Raw genomic sequence first — 7,282 nt, 5'->3', positions numbered from 1 at the left:
ATTATATTAAATATATTATATTATATTATATTAAATATATTATATTATATTAATGAATCTGAGAACTTAATTAAAATGTCAATTTAATTAATGGAATTTAAATGTATTCATTTAAATTATTTACATGCATTTATTTAAATGTATTTACAAGAGTTAGAAAGAGAGAACAGTGATCAGAGAAAATGTATATAGGCAGTATCATAATTATATTATATTATATTATATTATATTATATTATATTATATTATATTATATTATATTATATTATATTATATTATATTATATTATAAAATTAAAACGAATTAAAAAAAAATAATTAAATGAAAACTTATTCTGTGACATTTAAGTTTATTTTTAAAAAAAATTATAATAAAAGATACATTTTATATAATTATATCATAAATTGATATATAAATTATTAAATATTATAAAAACAATTATGAAAATATGCAAATATAAAATAATACATTGTAAAGTCACTATGAAACCACTTTTGCAACCAATTTTATATCTATAACGACACATTTTCTGGGTATATTCAACAAAGACCTGGATCAGCTGAGCTTTAAATGTCACATGATGGTTGACTTCATGACAACGCTGATTCCTTGATGGCACCATACAAATGTACACAGTCCCAAACCTTTAGTGACTATCCTGACCTGTGACTTTAAAGGCAGCAGACAAGAAAACTAAAGCTACAACACCTTGAGACTTGACACTGACTCCCTGAAACAGACCAAATCAATTAAAAGTTTGGGATCCTCTTACTTTTGATTCTTTCTGGTAAAAACCGGTTTTGGTTGGAGAGCAGAGTGGCGTTTAGACTGAAGTCTGATCACTTGTGCTCTATAATGTGGGATTATCTCTTCATATGTACTTTGGTGGCCATATGTTGAACAGCTGGAAGCTCGTACCATAGCACAGCACTATGGTCTGACAGAAAACCAATCAGAAATGGCAGACAGATGTTTTTCATTTCATCAATGAGAACTCATCCAAGCATACATACAGCTGTTTTATCCGAAGAACAAACTTTAGATCAAACATATGTTTACTTGAGTGATGAAGACAAACTACTTTTAATACTATTTATCTGAGTTTGTGTATGTATCATCATCATCATTTAAAGGAACAGTTCACATAGAAATGAAAATGTAGCCATAATTTACTCACCGTCAAGTCGTTCCAAACTGGTATGACTTTCTTTCTACAATGGAAACAAACGGAGAACATTTATACATGGACTACGTTCATGATCCTTGTATGATGCTTTTACACTCTATTTTAATTTCAAAAGTGTCAGCCCCATTCACTGCGTGAAAAAGAGCAGCCAGTACATTATTCACAGAAGAAAGATATGTTATAATTGCCAGAAATCATTACGAGGGCCATTTCAATGTCTTCATTGTACTGCCTTGGGCAAACAATTATTAAAACAGAGATGAAAATGACAAAAAAGCAAGAGAATGTCAAGATACACCACAAAGTAAAGCCACATCCATCTGAAGGCTATAGTTAAAGTGAGAGAGAATCACAGGGGACATGTCTCTAACGCATGTTAATGGATCCTGGCATTTCTTTGAACTTGTGATCTCTCTCCCACTTGCTCTGTCCGTCTGTCTATTTTTCTAAAAGCACTTCAGCAACCAATAAGAAACATTCTGAAAATTCCCCCCAGCTACTAATCTATCCGGCAGCTATCACCCTGTAGACCAAGACTGGTTGCCCTCTGAAGTTAAGCAGGGTTGAGCCTGGTCAGTACCTGCACCTCCTGGGAAACCTAGGTTGCTGCTGGAAGAGGTGTTAGTAAGGCCAGTAGGGGGTGCTCATCCTGTGGTCTGTGTGGGTCCTAATGCCCCATACAGTGATGGGGACACTATACTGTCAAAAAACACCATCCTTCGGATGAGACACCAAACCGAGGTCCCATGATGTCCTTCGAAAAAGAGTAGGGGTGTAACTCCAGCATCCTGGCCAAATTTGCCCATTGCCCTCTGTTCATTATCATCCCCATATACTGATTGGTTCATCACTCTCTCTCCTTTCCGCCAATAAGCTGGTGTGTGGTGGGAGTTCTGGCGCAATATGGCTGCCGTCGCATCATCCATGTGGATGCTGCACATTGGTCGTAGTTGAGAAGATTATCCTCTTACATATGTAAAGCGCTTTGAGTGCAGAGAAAAGCGCTATATAAATGTAACAAATTCATTCATTATTAATCGTAACATCCTTACAAACACCCAAAACAACATAGCAACTAACCGGCAGCCCTTATCAACATTCTTACAGCAACATATAGACCGTATGCACCAGACAAACAAGCGCCCAGCCATCTTTAGAATTTTGTCTTTGAACTTCTGTTTTGCGGTAGTGTGGGATTGAAAATAATCCAAGATATTTGAAATGAACTAAGAGATTTGCTTTACTGTTTTCCACCCCCTCTTTCTCCAATGACCATTTGGAGTTCCTAAAGGCACAGAGGGGCTGATAGTGATCAAGGCCTGTAGGCCAAGATGTGTGTACTTCGGGGGTCGATGAATTATCACACCTTTAGTACAATGGGGGAAGTTGTAATTATCTGATTGGTTAGCTTGAATGTCTCACATTTGGGTTTTAGTCACATGGTCAGGGAAAGGATAAAAGAAGATTGTAACTGTTGCTCTGGCTCTCTTCTTATTCTCTTGGTCCCTTTCTTGGGGCTCTCTCACTTTGCCTCCTCTTTTCTTTCACTCTTATCCTCTACTCTCTCTCTCTATCTCTCTCTCTTTGAAGTGCTACCAATTGCAATACAATATTGTCACTCTCTATAGCAACGCTCTCCCACATATTAAGCTATTGTAACTGCGCTTATTTCCGTCGTTGGTATAAGTAGCAGTGGGTGGTAATAGACAAGAAATTTACAGTTTTCTACCATCTTGCTGACAACGTTTCTTTAGTCATTCGGCAGTCTTGCAGCCAGAACCCCTGCAGGAAATCCACCCTTATGGTGCCGAAACCTGGGATCCCTTGCAGTGAGTTTTCTGAAATCTACTTTGATCGGTCATCAGAATGAGGACATTTTTCACAGTTGATTTTGAGAATGGATTAAAGCTGACCTTCTGACCATGGAATGGGTAAGTCTGTTTTCATTGTTAAATGGCATGATAGGAAAAGCCTCCATTTGCATGAATTGAATGAAACAGAATTTAGAAGGTTTTAAATAGCTTCAATAGTCCCAATCTGTGAATATTCAGATCTCCTCAGGGATGGAAGGGAACATTTCTGATAATAGTGACGTATTGCTTTATGGAGCAAAAAAGTAGAGCCTACCTTGTGTAAACTCAGGAAAGATTACATTGGAATTAAATGTCCAGATGAGGATGCTCCAATGGTGGGACATAATTGGCAAACATCAAAAGAAATCAAAACATGGTGAAATAATTGAGGCTTTAAACTTCATAAGTTGTACACAGCTACGTGAGTTAACTATGTGTCTATCTTCAAGTACAGATGCTAAATGTAAAGAAGTGCAATCTAAAAATGCAGAGGCACAAAAGTCTGAGGCAAAGATTCAAGATATTCAAACACTCTAGATAAATTACTAGCGGAGCAGTTAGCCCTGACTGAAAAGTGCAAAAATCACAAACAGACCATTGCAGATCTCAAGGCTAAGCTGAATACTAAAAAGTCCATGTCTCCTAAAATGCTTAACAGCGATGGGAGTAAAAAGCATCTTCACTTCTTAGAGGAGGTGACTTGCTCTAATGAATCTGAAACGTTTCGTTCAGAAAATGCATGTGCAACTGCTCAAGTGCCTATTTCAGTTCTTAAGGTGATGCAACACCGTAATAGCGCAGAGTCATGTATCAGAACGCATGGTGTACAAGCATTAGAGAGTCGTGAAAATCCTCAAACTCCAGGAGAATGTAGCAAACATCCCTATGGTAAAGAAAGCAGGTTTTGCAGTTCCTGTCAGAAAATAGGCCATACAGAGGGAAAATGCTGGTCACTGGGTAGGGGTAGACCTCCACCTTATATTCAGAAAAATACGAAACCACTTTCTAAAGGCAAATATCAGATCTGCACGTACAGGTAAAACTCTTAGCGAGCTAACTGCTTTGTTCATGCAAGGCCTTCAGCTATTAACTTAACTTGCTAGTGGGTTAGCAGCCCAATAGCAACAAGTTAAACATCCAAATTGCAATGATCATATTTGTATTTTCAAATTTGTAATTGTGTGTAACACACTATGCTCATAGAACACATGCATTTTAAAGAATAAACTTAATTAGCCTATGTGTACATGTAGTAGCACAAACAACATCTCGGTTACTAATGTAACCCTCGTTCCCTGAAGGAGGGAACGGGAGACGTAACGTTGATGTGACGATGTAATTGGGATCCCAATTACGCCGTCACGTCGAACGTGAGCGACTGAAAGGGAACTATAAATGTTTGTGCTACTACATGTACACATAGGCTAATTAAGTTTATTTTTTAAAATACATGATTGCTTTACTGTAAGTGTTGTATGAAAACACTTAGGTTAAAGGTTGTAGATGCTATGTATTCTAGGCCATGTATCTAGTGTAAACTGGAATAATTGTTGTACTCAAATTGCATAGCAATTTTAAGTTGCATGTGTGACCATGTTGAATTTGTTTGTGTCCTTTGTGGAAAACTCTGCTATTTTACATATAGCTGCAGTAAAACCATTTACATGAGCATAGAATTGCCATGTGGCTAAAGTGTGATTCACAATTGCATTAACCATGACAATTCTTTCTTCACAACCGGATTCAGTAACTCTGAACCTTATCATTCCCCTTAACAAAAGCATTGGTGGGGAAAGATTTTGAGCCAGATCACACCTCATACTCACATTCTCATGCTGGCTCCCTGTTACAACAACAGGATCAAATTTCCTTCACAATTGTAAAACCCACTCACATTTGTTAGGGGCATGATTGAATTTGCACATAGCCAATGCTAAATGCAGCCACATAGAAGACATCATTTGATCTTCACACAAAGTCAAATCTGCATCCTCACAAAATGTAATGCATACAATTTTAATTAAGTCTCATCTAGACTGAATTATAACTGTGAATTTCATACAGTAATTGTTTGTTATGTTTTTCTTTGGATTTACTTAATCACCTAAGTTATCATTTGTCTCACCAAGTTAAATATCAAAATGTATGTCAGTATTTCAAATTTTTACCCAAGTACAAATATTTGTATTCTCATTAATGCTTTTGAAACATTTCTTACATTTATTTGATTTCTGCTTATTTGTATTTTGTCGATTTGACTTACATTTACATTTATTCATTTAGCTGACGCTTTTATCCAAAGCGACTTACAATTGCTATATATGTCAGAGGTCGCACACCTCTGGAGCAACTAGGGGTTAAGTGTCTTGCTCAGGGACACATTGGTGTCTCACAGTGGATTCGAACCCAGGTCTCTCACACCAAAGGCATGTGTCTTATCCATTGCGCCACCACCCCTAAACTTGCAACAATGTTTTTGCACATTCATTCAGTTGAATCTCTGTGTTTGGTTACACTGAATATTTTGCTGATACTTTTCATGAAAAAGGGTTTAAACCAGCAATTTGTTGTTTTGTTATAATGCAATTTATTTCAGTGTTTTCAGAAAACAATGTAAGAGTTTGTAAAATCTTCTTTTATTCTCCCTTGACCATCTTTTTAAGTACATCAATTTAAGGGCTTTTTGCCAGAGACTAATTTTAATCTGACCATCTCAAACCTCTGACCAATGACAAATGCCATATGTATGCCTTTTGCTGTTTGTTGTGCTATATGGTCTTTTAAATCACAGGATCCCTGCTACCAAGTTAAGCTTGGCATAGCACAGAAGCCCTGCTACCCCCTAGCCAAGGGGGGAATTTGTAGGATTGAAAATAATCCAAGATATTTGAAAATGAACAAAGACATTTGCTTTACCCAAGTTAATATCCTGTGTCCTGTCTCAGAAAGAGACAGCTCCCAGATTGCTGTCCCACTGTCCCACTCGTTTGCTCCCAGATTCAGTGCCTGTTCTTGTGGAGGTGTGAAGTATACGATGGACGATTTGCATATCTATGAACAGTGCAACACATTTGTTGGAGTCTCCTCATGCAGGGCTGAAAGGAGAACAAAGACTGAAGACTGACCAACTGCTATTGCAACAAGCCTGGGTGAAAAGTCTGAAGATGACATCTACACACAACAGAAAGCATGTCTTTATGGACTGGGCCACATTTGGACTCCATGTGTGTGGCCAACGGTATTTTCATTACATTGAAAAATAATCCAAGACATTTGAAATGAACAAAGACATTTGCTTTACTGTTTTCCACCCCCTCTTTCCCCAATGACCATTTGGAGTTCCTAAAGGCACAGAGGGGATGATAGTGATCAAGGCCTGTAGGCCAAGATGTGTGTACTTCGGGGGTCGATGAATTGTCAAACCTTTAGTACAATGGGGGAAGTTGTAATTATCTGATTGGTCAGTTTGAATGTCTCACATTTGGGTTTTAGTCACATGGTTAGGGAAAGGATAAAAGAAGATTGTAAATGTTGCTCTGTCTCTTTTACACTCTGGCTCTCTTTTTATTCTCTGGGTCCCTCTCTTTGCCTCCTCTTTTCTTTGTCTCCTCTTTTCTCTGTCTCTCTCTCTCTCTCTCTCTCTCTCTCTCTCTCTCTCTCTCTCTCTCTCTCTCTCTCTCTCTCTCGAAACATTTTACATATATGCTAGGTACAATTAATGGTATAAGTTTATATCATCTCATACATCTATTTTGTAACTATTTTAAGTGTAACCATAACCATATATTGTCATTAAACCCTAACTAGTTTTGATTTGCTATTGACTTTGAATTGCTACCTATTGCAATACAGTATTGTCACTCTCTATAGCAACTCTCTCACATATTAAGATATTGTAACTGCGCTTATTTCCGTCATTGGCATAAGTAGCAGTGGGTGGTAATAGACAAGAAATGTACAGTTTTCTACCATCTTGCTGACAACGTTTCTTTAGTCATTCGGCAGTCTTGCAGCCTGAACCCCTGCAGGAAATCTACCCATACAGTAGCTTTGTATATGTCTATGGCATCGCTGCCGACTGATGCAGTAGATTTACTTATTGTAGAGCTAATGAAAGTTCTCTTGAGCTTTGCAATGTTTGAAGCGGGTGTCCTAACAAATGTCAGTACACTAGGGCGATTTTAAAACAAGCGGTTCATTCATCAATCCAAAAGATCTTGCCTTTGCCTATGGAAATACAAACT

Source organism: Leuciscus leuciscus (assembly GCF_965113295.1).
Source record: "Leuciscus leuciscus genome assembly, chromosome: 23".
In the NCBI taxonomy this organism is placed as follows: Eukaryota; Metazoa; Chordata; class Actinopteri; order Cypriniformes; family Leuciscidae; genus Leuciscus; species Leuciscus leuciscus.
Note: the sequence above shows the minus strand (reverse complement) of the source record.